This window comes from Myiozetetes cayanensis, unplaced genomic scaffold (genome assembly GCF_022539395.1).
Source record: "Myiozetetes cayanensis isolate MyiCay16 unplaced genomic scaffold, myiCay2020 scf1, whole genome shotgun sequence".
Classification (NCBI taxonomy): Eukaryota; Metazoa; Chordata; class Aves; order Passeriformes; family Tyrannidae; genus Myiozetetes; species Myiozetetes cayanensis.
This window is the reverse complement of record NW_026086604.1, coordinates 24,061,710-24,078,933: the sequence shown is the minus strand read 5'-3', so window position 1 is coordinate 24,078,933 and position 17,224 is coordinate 24,061,710.

The window sequence follows — 17,224 nt, the reverse complement described above, 5'->3', positions numbered from 1 at the left end:
CAGTCTGCACTGAGCACTAAGCCATTCATGCTACAACTTAACATTTCAGACTACGTACCTGTGACACAGGATCACCTTTAGTCATACCTGTGGCACAGAATCACCTTTAGTCAATGTCATCTGATTTTGGAGTAAAGCTGAAATACAGTCTTTTCATCATAAATAGTTTCTTCTCAAAAGACGGGGTCAAGTTGTTGATAGTGGTCTTAAGCAAACCATGTGCTTCCTGTATTAGTCAGTTGGCATTTATCACAGCATTATTCATCCTTCAGACTATTTAACAATTATTTTATCCAATTGTTTTTTAATATATTTTGGGTATTCATGGGATGCTATATCAAATGGATATTTAAAATCTACCCAATTCATCTCCTATCTTCATATAACCTAATAATTTTGTAAAAGCCTTAGAGCACCAGCTGTTAAATATCTGATTATGCTGTTTATTGTTTCTAATTTCATCATACTACACATTCAGATTGTTTTCTCTTAATATTTATTCCACTGATGACATCTAGACTTCATTTTATTGATATCTGGTTTAAACAAGCCTTTAATGCTTTATAATCTATCAAACTGCTGTCTTTAAATATCAGCATCCGGGTTGCCATCAATTTTGTCTTATTTATCTCTAAGCCTCTATGATACTTAAAATGTCTCTGTGTATTACTAGTAAAAGACTCTGACTTCTCACAACCTTTTTGCTAGTTTTACTGCAATATATCTTTTTTTTTTCTTTTCTTATAGATATTTTCTCATTGTATACATAGTTAGACAGCTGTCCCTTACCTAGTTTCCTCAATACACTTAACAGTCAAGTTTCTTAATATTGGACATTGAGCCAATTCTCTTATGATTTGCATAGGTCCTGTGTTCTTATTTTTGGTATTCTAGTGTCTGAGTAATCCCGATGTTTGAATATAAAGTGACAAGAAGCTCTTGGTATGTCTTAAGGCGATGTGCTGCTGAGACTGGGTAAGCACCGTGAGTGTGTTTTGCTTAATTATTTGTGTTCAGTCTTAAGATGACAACATGATTAATAATTACATTTTACAGGATTTCAGTTCCCATCCTGCTAATTGGGCTGGGATGCTCATGGCTGACTGTCTTTTCAGTCTTTTACCCCCTCTGGTGTGTGTTAGAAGACCACATCCGACCACTCGTGTAAATCAGTGCGTCTTGTTACTGCAGGTGCCTAATTAAGTGTCATGTCTTTACAATAAACTGCATAGACAGAATTAGCTTCTCAGAATTTTATTTAGTGAAGGGAACTGGGATGGGAATTTCACTTAAACCATGACTTAATTTCCTTGACAGATGTTCATAAATATATACACTGGAACTGGAAATATTTTTATATTCTTACTGCCCACTTCCCCATATGATTCATAATCTGTGTGAATATATATGTCACAGAGGCCAATGGTCTTGATTTGTTTGAAATCTTACTTTTTTTTTTCAATAGATATCTAAATATTAAGGTAAGCATTTGTTCAGCTTTCCTCTAAAATAGGAGCTCAGAGTTCTTTACTTCTAAATTGACCATCACTATGTTTACCATAAGATTTAGTTGTACTTGAAAAATTCATTGGGTTCTCTCATTTTTGCAACAGATTACAAAGTCTGGCTGCTGCCTGTTTGTGATGGCAATAGCTCAGGCTGTAGATTTTTCCTGTATATCCTGACCAGGGCTGTTAAGCGTCATGTGTACACCTATGGGCTCCCTTTGAGATGTTGGGACAAAGACTGAACACTCAAATACACTGGAAGAGGAGGAGTATCAACGACTTAACATGATGGAAATAAATACTGACACCTCTTAAAATATGACGTTTCATTTCAAATGTCTCACTTTGCGGAAGAAACTACTGATTAAGACAATGGGATTTCTGAAAAACAAATTCAGACGATGCAAAATGTTTGGCATCTTGCTACTGTCACTTAATCCAGTGGTTATCTAGTGCAATATATACAGAAAAATCCCAGAGCAGGAGAACTTTGGACTTTATCTTGGCTGAATACTTCAACACTAGATAATACTGCACTTTGTTTCTCCAGCTTTACTAACTGTGCAGTGTCTCAGCTTCAAGGGATATTACGGAAAGTGCCTTTTCTTGCAGTGACTGTGGTCAGTGTTATGGATTCAAATGCATCAAACAGGGAAAATACAAGCTGGGTTTCTTCTGTCTAAGGCAAGTGCTCTAGCCATTTGGATACTGGCAAAAGATACATCAAGCCTGCTCCAGTAAATTTTTAAATAAACATATCAGAATATTTTAGGTATGCTCACCTAATTTTTACCAAATTAGTCATCTCTATGAACAACTTTTGACTTTCACTGGTGCTTAGAAAGAAGAAAATATTATAGATCTTAGGACCAAGTAGCTTCTAAAACATGTGGGAGGTACTTTAGGTACCATGAACTGAGATGAATCTGAGATGACTTTAGAGGTGCCTAGAGACTTTCAGGACTCTTGTAAGTCAGGTTCTGCTGTGCAAAGAGAGACTTCTTGTTCCTTAGCCTTGCAGAGTTGCTTAAATTCTGCCAAATTTAGTCAAAGCATAGGTGTAGATGTAGTGTTGGTCCTTGCCCAAGGAGTTAATATGGCAGACTCTTATCTCCTGACTCATTCTGTGGATCTGGCAAAATTAAGGAATTTATAGTGACAGTCCCTTAAACTGAGGATGCTGGTGACCTGGAAAGGTTGAGGTTTTTGCATTGTTAGTCAACACCTCACTCAGAAAGCACTTGCACTCCTTTGCTAGCTAAGCTTTTCATGCAAGCTTGACTGAGCAATGCATCAGGGCAAGGAACACTCGATCTCTAGAACAAAACTTACAAGAATTAACATTTAAAGTATTCTAATGACAAACAATGCATTTTAATATGTTATGACCACAATCCAGAGAATCTATTAAATAAGGAAAAGCACTGTAAACATCAGTAGTTTCTGAGAATAATTTATAATTGGAAAGGATATGAAGTTTATTGATCTGCATTGTTATTTTTGCAAGTGTCTGAGGCCAAACAATTTCTGCAGGGTTTTTCTGCAATCCCTCTTATTCTGACAAATGCTGGAAGAATAGTTCCACAAAGGACAAGTCCAAGGATGCAATCTTTTTGATCCCAAACACCAATCTACACAGATGCTTTGAGTATTGTCAGGGATAAGGAAATCTTGGTGGGCATCCACACCTGTTGAAGGGAAGCATAGTCAAATTTCCTAGTAAGTACACCAGGATTGCTCCTAGTCATACCCTTATTCCCACTGCCAGGAAGAAGCTGTCTCTCCCTTACAAATAAATATAAAATCTCAGGACTCCCTTGTAGTTTCAGGGATGTGGCTGCAGGGTGGCTCAGGGGCAATCACCTTAGCAGCCCTTGCTCTGGCTTCCTGCTCATGTATTTTGCACCTCCCAAAACAATGAACGGATCTTCATTTCATTCTAGGGCAGTATTTTTGGGCAAAATGTCCTTTGTTTAATGGCCATTACTTACCCCACATCATATTCTTGATGAAGAGCTCTAAAAAGTCCCCACCGGTAAAGTAAGGAGCAGATGTTTTTTAGCTATCAACCCTGTTTCTGAATGAGGGGTTCCTTTCTGATTTATCTGTGGTAACAAGTTCATTATTTCCTTTCAAGTATTGTGACCCACTGACCTTTTGTTTGCCATGCAATTCTCAACTGATATGTCAGGACATTCCAGTGTGTGAGGACGTGTCATAGATTATTTAGATGTTGCTAGGCAGACAGGCTGTTTTCTGAAAAACAGGACAATCAAGCTTTAAATTTTAAATGTATTTATACCTTTCAAATCCAAATTAGGCCTCACTTCCCACTGACTTGAATATTTTGTAGATGCTTTTAAAATTTGCCTTTCATTGATGATACTGTCCCACATCACTAATTTCCACTCTCCCAAAATCTCTTTTCTATCTTTACTAAAAGAAAAGTAGGAATATAACTCTCCTGTTCCTCCATGTCAGACTTGCTGACATTTTCACTAATAGACTTTTTCTCCATGTTATATATGCAGCTGTATCAGGAGGCATTGCACATGCTGGCATCTGACATTTGTGGGCAGTTTTGCAGATTACATACAGTAGTCTAAAATAGAAACATTTTACCTGGCAGGGCCCTACAGTGTTGTCTCCAAATAGCCCAGTGAGTCCATCCAGTGTCCCTGTGGGTTCATAAGTAACAGTGGGACATCCATCCTTTCTTAGCAGAGAAGGAGGGAAGGAGTGGAGTTGGAATGACAATAGCTTTAAACTCCATCTGGTCAAGCTGGAAGGAGGCTGGTGATTATTAGCTCTGTACTAAAACCCTGTGCCTACAGCTGTTCAACAAAAAGAAAGCTCCATCTACAGAAAATAATAATTTCTCCGTTCAGGCATTTCTTGCAAGAAGATGAAGCGGATGCCCAGGTCACTTCTCTCATGTCAGTCAGGTAGCAGGCTCTTTGGCTTTCTCATGCCCAAGCTTTTGGGATGCTTATAGAGAACCTTCACAGGTGAGAAATCCAGCATGGGGACACATAAAAACCTACCTGAAAATCAAGTAACTGTTTGGTGGAAGTTGGTGTTACAGTCCTGAGGCAAATACACTCACACTTTTCATAATAACCAAAATTCCTGGGTTCCTGTTGATACCCAGAAAGCTGGAGATGTTCATGATCATCTGGTCCATCTCTTCCTTTATTTTCCAGAGAAATCAAGCAGTAATATTTTCCATTCGGTGTCATTTTTCCATTCATTTGTTGTCAGATAAATGTTTGCTTCCAACAATTTGTGCCCTTTCTCCCAGTTTGTTTTTATAGTGTATTTGAATTGGTCTCACATTTGGTATTGCAGAGGGTTTTGATAGCCACAGATAGTTCATCTGCAAACATCTGAAATCTGCTTCACTATCCAAACCTTCTATACTTGTCAGTGTCCCAAATAGAGCCAGTAAATGTCTGATGCAGCTATTCACTCATTATAAACACTAAAGGGTACTGAGTTGTTGGCAATTAAAAAAAAATCAAAAAATCTCATTCCCTGATTCTGTAGCTCCAGTAATAATATCAGGAGGAGAATCATTTCACAGTAGGTAAATTGAAGAAATTTTAGGTGGCCTTTCCGTGCTTCACATTCATTTCCATCACTTGAATTTTTTTGTCAGATCTCTGAAACTGAACGACATCATCTCTACTTTAGCATGCTACATTTTTCTGTCATTAAAAAATACAAGTTAAGAATTTGTATATGTATTGGCTAAAAATCCCTAAGTCCATTCAAAAGGAAAAGAAAAAGCAGGATCATCAGGCAGACGAAACTGACTCATTTATTGGTGTACTTAATATAGAAATTTAAAATTACTTGTCCCATTAGAAATATACAGATAGCTTTAATTTTCCGTGTTGGATGAGTACCCGCACCCAGCAGGGCTTGCTCTGACAGGATCCTTCACAGATAGAGACCTGTTGGTGGGCTGAGGTGGGGACCAGGGAAAGGCAGAAACACAACTGATCCCTGCTTTATTACAATGTCAGCAGAAGCAGGTAGTTCAGCTGATGTCCATGGCCCAGGTCCCACCCACATGGTGATACAGTCTGGCCTTTCTTTCAAAGGCAATTCTACACCTGCCCGTAAGTAGAGACAGAAACAAGGATAAACGCTACCTTCTGCACTCATGGGTATTTTGAAATAAAAACTGCCATTAGTCCCATAAGCTCACTAGAAGTCCCAGTCCCCAGTTCTAAAATTGTTGAGTTGTCTCTGTAATAAAGAACAGATGCCAAGGGAAAGGAAAAAAAAGACATTATCCCCATTTTTTCAAATGGTAAATGAAAGCCCTGCAAACACACATTACTTACCCAAAGTGAGATAGAAAAATCAGTGCCAGAGCTATGCTGTACTTCAGGTGAAATGTGTCAAGGTCAGACTGCGTCCTCACATATAGAAACTACATATAGATGATTCAAATGATTTAAAAGGACTAACCAAGCAAAGCAAAGAAACAATGAAGAACGTAACTGAGGTAGCCAGCCAAGCAATACCAAGTTACTCTATAACCAGGTATATTGTCTTCAAGAAGCTCATAGGCAGTCACTTAGAAATCTGGGGGGCTCCAGACACAGGACCACTAGAGACCTTCAGTGAAGCCCCTCAGAGACCTAATAAGGATATGTATATATACTAATAAGTCCTGGGAAATGTCGTGAATATGTAACAGGAATGTGGGGAACGAAAAATAAATAATCATGTAATGTTGACAAATAAGCTTTAGAGAAGATACCTCTCTGAGCACTTTGGCAAAACAATTCCCAGGGCAGCCGGCATGCTGGAATCATTCTAGTGCATCATAATAAAAGATTACCGGGCTTCTAAAATTCGCAAATTGGGTAATAGAGGTTTTCTTTAAGACCTGATTTTCAGCAACGAAAGGAGCCTTAGAAGTCGAGAACAGGCCCTGGGATGAGAGGAAATGGCATCAGGATATAAGAATTACATGATTAGAGAATGGGTAGGGAAATACTGTAATTCTGACAGCTGCAACTTCATTGAAAAGGAAAGGTAGGAAACAGAAGGTAAAAGAAAGATGAGTCTATTTCCCAAGGATGAATGAAGAGGGTCCAATGGTACCTTGACAGATGTGTTCATTCTGTGGTGAAAGAGGGAGCTAAATTTGTTAAGGCTCTGGGTTAATGGGAGGAAATAATACCTCCTAGAACCAAGACCATGGTAGAATGGGTAGTCAGTCTGTTCCTGAGTAAGTTAATGCAGCCCGTGCTGCCCTGCTCGTGGGGAGCCTGCTCAGCCTGTGGGGTGCTGAAAAAACCTCCACATCCCTTCTGCTTGTGGTCATCTGCTTCCTTTGATACTCCTGGGCTGGGAGCTGCAGGGCAGAGCCATGGCCACAGACCGGGAGAGGCAAGTGGCAAGCTTGGGGCAGGTAGGAATGGCAGAATAAACCCACAGCAGCTCATATCTCTCACAGGTATGGTCTTCCTTCCAAGACATCAGTAACAAGCAGTTTTAATCCCCAAACTTGACAACTTTTCTACAGTTTGCTAAAGAGTGATTGTGTTTGCTGGGGACTCACAAATCCATGTGCAGACCTCTCTTCCTAGACTTTAAATGGCCTTGCAAGGATTGTGACTCTGAGTTCTCATGCAATCAAAACCAACATATTTTTCCAAGCAGGAGAATGAGCATAGAAACTGTATTTCTCTCTCACTGTACAGACTTCCATATTTACTCAGTGCAGCTTGAAACCACAACCAGTCTAGTGAGGAAAATGTGCAGTAAACTGAACATTAACTGTTTTGAACACTATTACTATAAAAATAAATAATCAGCCAACTTAATCTCTGAATAGAAAACTCTGTAGTGAGAAGATTGTGTGAATAACTGACATGATTGCTGAAGAAGAGATGGAAATAATAGTTTACAGTTCACAGGATCTTAATGGACAATCAATGTGGTAAATTGGGATGTGGTTGAAATTACAGATGGAGTAATTAAAATTAGCCATGAATAATAAAACACAGTTCTTCTAGAATAGACTAGAAAGTGCCACTAGACAGAAACAGAATAATACTGTGCAAATGTACAGAAATTTTAGTTTTTAAGAGAAATTCAAATTGGCAAGAGATGTGTTCAATATTTCCACTGACACTTTTCACAAGTTTATAATAGGTAGCTGTAAGCTATTGTTGGAGAGGAATTTAATTTAATCACATCTCTTCCTTATGAAAAGCACTTTCTAAAGCACATTTAAAGTCAATGCTAAGGTGTCTCTAAATTACCACTTAGACAGAGTTTATTCACTTCTGATGGCCACAGTTTGACTGTACTCTCCTCTTTGGTCTATTGCTCTCTTTTAAATTGCAAAAACTGTGTTATGAACAAAATAGACATAAGACCCTGCTGTTCCAGCACAGAAGCTATTCCCAACCAATGCTGGAGCTGCTTTTTACATAACAGGAGAAAATTACAAACCCAGAAAAATGGGGTTATCTGGTTTTTCTCTTTCCCTGTAAAACTCCTGTTGGAAGTCACTTCCAACAATGAGATGCAGAACGTAAGGCATTCGTTTGTTCTGGCAGAATGATTCCCACATGTTTCCACATTTTCACAGTCTTCAAGTATAATGAGATTGTGCTGAATGAATACATGACTGTAAAACTGGCCAAGAAGCTTGTATGTCATTTAATTTCTACTAAATATGTGGGTTCAGATTGATTAGGCTCTATGAATGTCTGATTCCAAGGTACATAGACAGTATGATTGAGGCCCTTTTTTGTCAGATCTGATCTTAAGTAGTTCCTCGGTGTTATCAATGCTGACTACTCAAGCTTTTCAAGGGTAACATTTTTCTGGTAGGATCCCATACATATACTTTGATATTCTTTCCTTTTTCTTGTGTAAATTCCAGTGACATGAGAGAAGACACCTGAGGCTGCTCTACTGTTTTTTTAGCTGATGGGAACCTCAACAGAAAATTTGTCTTAGATGAGTGTATGTGCACAGTTATAATGTGGGGAGGGAGTTTAGGAGAAGATTATACAAAACACCAGTATAAGTGAGTTGTTTGTTATCAAATTAATACCAAGAAGATAGGAGCATAGAGTTGTAATTGGAGCATTGGAGACAGAAAAAAATGGTCATCACTTAGCAGAAGACCTTTTAACATTCTCCTGTATGCCCTTCTCCGAATTGCTACACTACTGTCCCTGTGAGCTTGGGAACAGACATAAAATCCTCTCTAAGAGTACCTATCCAGGCACATGAGTCCATGAGAATGATGTGACACTTGCTAAGCCTGCTTATCAGTCCTAAGACACAGAGAAAACCCCATATTTAATCTTATAATTGCTTGATCATAAAAAGGAGGCTTGAACAGACAGGGATACCTATAGTATGTACACATTCATCACTCTCTCTCCCAAACAGAATCCTCATCAGTCAGCCTCACAAACCAAATCAAACCAGCCAGTGTGTTGGAACTCTTCAAGTTTTCTGTGGTCCAAGTGTAGGTAACACTCACAAAGATTTACTGAGAGTTATAAAACCCAGGTGGGGATGGGCTGCACTAAACTCCAGGGGATACTCAGTGCTGGAGGATATGACAGAAAATTTGAGGGTTTATATAAAAGCATGATTATGCCTGTGATATATCTTTTTCTCTGGCAAATCTTTTGATTCTACAGCAGTTTGCTAATGATCTGTTATGTTATAAACAATCTTGTTTTGTTTGTTGTGGTTTTGTTTATTTTTTAATTGATCTGTTTCTAATGATTCACAATTAATTATAACAGCTCTAAATTTTCAATTTAAGGTAGTTTAAATTATTGTCCAGGCTTTTCCCATAGGCAGAGGCATGCTCATAGCACAGTCCTGGTGAATCAGATTTAATAGGCATTTTGAAACAAGCACAACTGCAATTATGCCCGGAGAATCCCTGCCAACTTTTTAATGGTTTATTTTTATTGTAAAAACATCTTGTAAATACCTTAGTTTCTTCTGGGATGGAAGTTATTGTTTTAGAGTGTTCCACACCAAATTTTTACTTAGTATGCTACCTAGTAATCTATTTCTCATTACATAAAAATCACAAGTTATATTTCAATAAAATATTGAACTAATAAAAGGTAAAATGCCGGAAATAGAGGTGTTTGTGTTTGCTATAATATGTCCAGTAGTTATTATTTCTATGTTACTCCTGATATTTCAAAGTGCTATGCAAACACTAAGAGAATCATAAAGCTGAAGAACTCATTATTGCTCTATCCTTATTTTACAAACAGGGAAAAGAGAGCACAGAAGTGCCCTGCCCATTGCAACAGGGAAGCAAAACTGGAACTTCTGTTCCCATCTCTCACCTGACTCCTGAAAATGCTTTGTGAATAACAATCCATCTTGTGAGAAAATTGTCTTTGATTTTACTTCTGTAATATGGATTAAAAAGAGAAGGTGCTTACATTTTGTTCATTGTGTTGATAAATGTTGTGTATCCAAATTTTGCACCATTCCTCCATTGCAGCTTGAAATCCAAATGAATGCTAAGCAGTGCTGGTCACCCCAGGATAGCTATACCATTTTTCATCAGACCACATTATGCATATTAAATTGGCTCTGAAGGCTTCAATTTGTATATTTGAAGTCCAATCTCCAACACGAGCAACTCTCTGGAGTGTTTGTTTGTTTATAGAGCTGCCACTAAAAACAAAGCAATAGACACAGTAGGAAATAAATTAGATAGGTAATTTTTTTTTACTTTATTAACAACATACAATAATTAAGCACAAAACACCCATTAAAAACATTGATGGATAAAATGTAAACATATTCATGGTCACATCTTGATTGTAGAGTATTACAGTACAGTAAAAGTGCTACTTAGATGTTTTGAATGAGACGTAAAGTAAATACCTTTGAATTTCATTGAATTTAATTTCATTTGATTATCCTTCTCACAGGTAAACCATGATCCACTGACACTTGATTCTGAAACTCATTCATTTTGTTAAATTTAGCTTTAGCAGTATGCTGGGCTGAGGCTCCAGTTACACCTTTCATGGTGGTACCTCTTTTATTTGTCATGAGTCCAGTGTGACATCACTGATTATTAATATAATTATTTGCCTTTTAAATATTTCTATATTTAGCTACATCTCAGTTTTAGAGACCATGCTAGCTGTGGTTTTCCCAGTTTCAGAAGTGCTATCACAAGAATATGAAGGTATAAAGAAGGGGAAAAAAAATGTTTCCCCAAGAAATGTGATTTGCTGCTGTTTGTGGTGTCAGTAATTATTACAGCTAATATTCACTTCTTAAATACTTGCACATCTACACACTTTATCTTTGCATTAAATTTGACCTAACTATGCTTTCTCACTTTATGTTAAGCAAACATCTACCTGGAGTATGACAGAGGACACTAAAGCAACAAAGATGATAAAGTCAAAAAACCAAAGATATGATTTTCCATTCAGGCCAAGGAGGATGACATGGAAGTGCTGAATTTTAGAAACACACATATGTTCTCTAAAAATAGCTATTGAAGTAATTATGGGATAATCTGTACTATATGACTTGTTAACACTGTTAAAGATTACTATTTTTTTTCTCTCAGGGGTGTTCATTCCCATTGGACTGCTCCTGAAGTGCAAAATATATTTGTTTAGTCAGAAGGACTCCTGCTATTTGTTTGATGGCTCTTGCTGTGCTGGCGAGATTTTATATTTATGTTGTTGCTCTGAATGCAATGCACTTCTGATTTATTTTAATGTTGTTTGGACAGCTGTGAAGAGAAATAAAATGGAACAACATTGTTTTCCTGTGCTGGTTTTGAAGTGTCATAATTACTTCAAATATTGCCTAAGGTACCCACTGAGACAATCAGGGAACTTAATTTTAGATGAAACAATATGTATCTGAGGACTGGTAGCAAAATGCACTGCAAAGTAATGGAGGAAGTATTGGGATAGAAATCCCTGCTAAGCACTAGGTTGTATACCTACTCACCCCAGCCAGAGGTTACATATTTTGAGACAACTGCCAACTTTTATGTCAGATATACTTTATATTGTCTTAATTCTGTAACTCCCCTTTACAAATAACAGCAGAGATATTAGTGTGCCAATTGATTGCTATTTCAATCTTTCACAGAAGATGCATTTGTTATTGTGAACAATCTTCAGTTATTCCTTCAGAGACATCATTTGTAGGTTGATTGCTTTCTTAATGTTATGAAGCAGTCTTTTGATTAAAGAGAGAAATGAGAAATTTTATGCTACTTCTTAACTTTACACCTCTCAGTGTGAGTGTGTATCTTAGCATCACCATTCATAATAACTGCTAATTTCTCCAAACACATGGTTCACCTCTGAGGTTGACCCCACAGCCTGCTTCTCCAGAGGCAGACCTTGTTATTCCTTTTATCCACGCTGGCATTATATCCATCCTTCACAGCCTTCCTTCTCCCTCATCCAAATGCTCTGGTCTCATTTGCCTTACAAAACCAAAAGCAAAAGCTGGGTGCCTGGACCAGGCTGTAAGAGGGTAGCTTGTCTTCTGGTATTGTGGGAGAAACTTTTCAGTTCACCAAATCATTTGCTCCAAGGCTGAGTTGTGATTCCCAACCAGAGGCAGGAGGAGGTGAGCTGTGCTCACGCTTATGTGAGTTAGTTTGGGGCCAATTCAGGACTCATGGCATAGCTTAAAACAAGCTCACATAAGGTTTGTGCTGGAATTAGCAGTGCCCTTGTAAACAAGGAAGTCTCCAACACTCTCAGAAGAAACAAACTATCGTAGGTGCAAAGGCTTGGAGACCTAATACTGCAAAGCAGCTTTACATCTCATATGTACTTTACACTTCAGCCTGCCCTATCATTTAAAGGTCCCTCAGCAATGCTCAGAGCTTCCTGGGGGAAAAAAGACTCAGAGCTCAGGAGGTAATTCTGTGATTTTCATATAAATAATTGCGGAACTCTTAATCAGAATCTACATCTTACCTTCTGCAGTTGTTTCCTCCATTCCTGCAGAGGAAAAAAATCTTGAGGGGTATTTGATTACTTCTAATTTTCATGATTCTTGGCAGTTCTGAAACACAAACTAAAGATTTTGGATTCATAGCATGGGATGAATGTATCCATTTTTCCTAGTATCCTGTCACCACGCACACAAAAGCAGATGCTTAGAGAAGAGAGAAAGAAAAGGTCAAGAATATAATGATGTTTCCTTAGAATATTTTTCCAGCTCAAAGGGCTCCTTGAGTCTGAGATTGTGTCTTTGTAATTAATGGCCCTGATGGTTTTTTTCCTTTTGATTTTTTTCAGTTATCTTTTGAACTCACATAGATGTTTTGCATCTGAAAAAAACTGTAGTTTACCAGCACAATGTGAAAAATCAATTTCTTTCATTTGCTCTGAGACTGCCATCTGCTTACTTCTGATATCCTGTAGTTCTGCTTTGGTAGAGACTGTGAAAAGCCATTCCCAATGGAACTGTGCATTTTTTCAAATGCAATTCTTCTACCTACTCCTCACTCCAATTTATCTCTTTGCTAAGCTAATGTTTACGTAGTAACTGTCCCATATTTTCAAAAATAGTTCCGATTTGTTAATATTTTGAATATACTATTTTGAATAGTATGTTTTTGAATATGTCTGCTACACTACTCTCAATCTTTCCCAGTTATACTCTCTTTTTTTCTGAGATCGTAGGATGAGAACTGCACACAAGAGTTCAGTATGTGACTGAACCATGGATTTATGCAGCTGGGTAATGAGATTCTCTGCTTATTTCAAAGGCTGCTCCATCTTAAAACTGATTATCCAGCGTGGCCTTGCCAACTCCTGTAATGCATATTGTTTGGAGACCTGTAATTATGTAAGAGTCTCAGCTTGCATTTATGAGTTGCATAAACAAGTTTCTATCTTCTGTGACTAGAGAAAAATTCCGCAGGATATAAAACCTGTAACTTTGAAATTGGAAGCTAAATGAAAACCAAAAGTGGATTATTTTTTGGGGGGAGGGGTACCTTTAAACATGATTTCATAATTTGAGGATATATGTAATATTTGTGTGCATTAGTATTGTAAATTTTTGTGCCACTTGGCATACAGATTGGATGAGCTATGGATCTCCTCACCCTAGCTCCATACTTGGCATGTCCTTACATTTTGACCTCTGTGTTCTCCACATGGTTCATCTCTGAATGCAACCAACCTACTGTTGAAAGATGCTCTTACACGTGAGTTCCCAACCTGCAGAAACAGTTTGGGAGAGGAATGGTTGATCTGGAATGGCTCACACAGGTTCTAGGGTCTGCAGTCTTTAGGTTTTGGTGTCACAGTGGTATTTGGAAAAAGGAGCAGAGATGATAATCCCTCCACGTGTCTCATTTTACTTCTGACAGTGACATGTAAGCAGCCAGAGTCCTTCCAGAGAGCAAAAACTTAGTCCTGCTGATTTTTAAAATAAATTTCTACCTCCTGCCTGTATTCTGAGGATTATGTCTGTTTGTTCTAGCTCAACACAGTTAAGGTCAGAAAGCAATGCTAAACAATACCAGACTAAAGTGCTTTCATCCCATATTGTAAACCTGTAGAAGAAAATAGAATGAAGGCAGGGAAAACATAAGCAGGAGTTAGAAGTAGCTCTAGGGAGGGAGCTGGCATTAAAGCAGGGTCCTTGCCAATAAATGCCAACCAATTTAGGCTGAAGTACTCTTGCTCAGCTGTATAAGGACCCTGCATGATAGATGTGAAATGAGAGTGCTAATGCAGCAGGTACTTATTCTAGAGTCTTGTTCTTCTTCATAGAACTGTAATTAACTCTCTTTTTCCAGGAGTGCTATGACTGTTTTTATTTTTATTGACCCTTGAATCCTATTCAAACAGAGAGAATTTTTTTAGACTTCTGGTATTACTGGATGCTTAGAAAAAGAGAAATTCCAAGTAGCATGTGCAAATAAAGTTTTGAGACAACAGCTAGTTTGATCAGTTTTATCCAACCGAGGTTTACATTTTCTTGGGAATGAGGTAGGGGGAACTATAAGGAGAAATGTGTGGGCCTACGTGCACACATGTACCTTCTTGTTTACATATAGATGGTTGAAAATGGTAAAAACAAATTTAAATTCAGTCCTGTCATTCCCACTGCACTAATTCTGTCATGTTTCTGGGAAATTATAGACCTTTAGTATTTCCGACACTCATATATCATATCTTCATGTAATGTTGTATTTTGAAATTATCACCTTGAAAGGTAATGGCCATTTGTAAAAAGACTAGGTAATTGTAATCTGTGAGGGCAGAGATTCTGAATTTCCAAAGCAGCAATTGTATTTATTTAAGTTGAAGCTAAATTAAGAAAGCTGAACTCCTGTAAAATTACAAGTCCCATTTCCACGAGCTTAGTTAGGAAAGTTGTCTCAAAGTTCAATGGCTATTTTCTATGCAAAATTTGTTTCTGGAAATATTTTCTGGTTTATAACATTGTGATTACATACATAACATGCACACAGAATTCATTGCCTTTTATAATTACTTGTGCTTTTTGAAGGTTGCTTTTTTGACACCCAGTATCTTTGTTTTGTCATCTGAGTTGGTTTTCTGCATGTGTTTGGTCTTTATGAAATCCTGATTTTAAGAGTGTATATAGGTTCTGAATCCCCATTTGGGTCTCATTAAACATTCCCAATAGCTCCTTCAACTTGCTTCTCTTTTTACTTCTCTTCACTATTGTTGGTAATCTTTCAAAATGTCCTCTTTTTTTTAATTCAGATCCTGTTTTTTAAAAAAATATGCTCATGTCAAACTGTTTTATTTCTGGCTTTCCTACAGAGACGGTTGCTATGATTAAGTGGGTCCTGCCTTCAGCCATGCATCATGAACCAAATCTTTTGCAATGTTTAGAAGTATACTAGACAAGTGTTCCTCTTCTTGAAGACTTTCTGATTATCTTCTTCATGGCTCCTTCACTGATGATGTTTAAAAAAAAATTGTGTGAGTTGGTTTTGCTTTGTTGTTTTAAGTTTGTGGGGGGTTTTTTGTTTGTTTGGTTTTCAGATTTTAGTTTCATTTTTGTTTTGTCTTGAGGTTTGCTTGTTTGTTTTTCCCTGGTTCATCTTAATATTTGTCTTCTGTTCCCAGGATATCCCTTATTTCCCTTAGTATTCTGCACCATGCTCATTGTCCCCATTTAGGTTGTGTCATCAGTAGAGTAGATACCATACTCTTCCTACTTAAGCAAAATACTTTTGAGCAAATATTCAGATTTCCACAAAATTCACCTTGCTTCACTTGAATTTTTTTTCATTAGCACAGCCTGCCCTGGCAACCTTACATACTTTACATCACAGAATGATACTGCTAAGTATTCCCTTGATTATCTTCTCTCCAACAAGCTTTTGAAGTGTCTGTTCTAGCAATACCATTGTTTAAAGCCAAATATTCATTCTTTGAAACAACATTTGTGAAGTTTCTTTTTAAGTGCAAAAAACAAAACAGAACACACTGGGAAAAACAACAGAAATTTTAACAGGTGTAAGTCAAATTTCTTCTCATGAGCTCTCTTCAGTGACGAACAAAAAATCTGTTGGTGCTATTAAAGTAGAATTTAATTACAATCAGGTTTGCTACCTAGAAGTTAGACAGCACATAGATAACTCCTAATGATAAGGGGCTTGCAAGAATGCTGGAGACAGACTTTTCATGCGGTCAGGTAGAGAGACATGACAAGGAGGAATGGCCTTAAGCTACAGGAGAGCAGGTTTAGAATAAAATTAGGAAAAAAATTCTTTACTGTGAGGATGGTGAGACACTGGAACATGTTGCCCAGAGAGGTTGTGGACTCCCCACCCCTGGAGGTGTTTAAGACCAGGCTGGATGAGTCCCTGAGCTACCTGATGTACTGGAAAGTTTCCTGTCCAGCGCAAGGGGATTGGAGCCAGATGATCTTAAAGGTGCCTTCCAACCCAAGCCTTCTATGATTCTATAAGTGCATTGAAATTCTGGCAGACACTTACCTACTGAGGGTACAGAATCTCCTCCACGGAAGATCTTTCAGACAGATAATACCTTGCACAAAGAATCTGGTTCTGCCTGAGTCAAATAAGCCAAACCACATTGTCTCTTCCAGCTTTACTTACCTAACAAAACTTGACTTAATTAAGCTTCCTAACTAGGTTTCACACTTGCATAGTCCAGGTAACTTTTCTGTGTGTCACTAATGCAGCCTGATGCTGACAATGTTTAGATTTCCTCTACTGTAAAATTAAGTCCTCAGGCCTCAGTGAGTCAATTGACTAACTGTTAATAAAATAATTTTTAAAAAACACTCATTGTAGTAGAAATTTCAACTGCTACATTTGTAATATGGAAAAGTTACTTTCAAAATACTTACTGTAAATATTGTTTCAGATGCTACAATTTCACATCCCCCAATCTGTTGTATACTAATTAAAATGAAGAGAGGAAATGTGAAAGACACATAAACTACTGAATTTTAAACATTGATTGAAGAAATTAATTTTAATAGAAGTAGTTCAGGAATTCAAGTTGGATAATTAAAACAAAGAAAATGGGGAATCTTAAACAACCCTTTATTTGTGTTTTAAGTGATACCCTCACTGAAAATTGTGATGACACCTGGAACTAACACATAGAATCACAGAACATTCTGAGTTGAGAGACTGACAAGGATCAGTGAGTCCAGCTCCTAAGTGA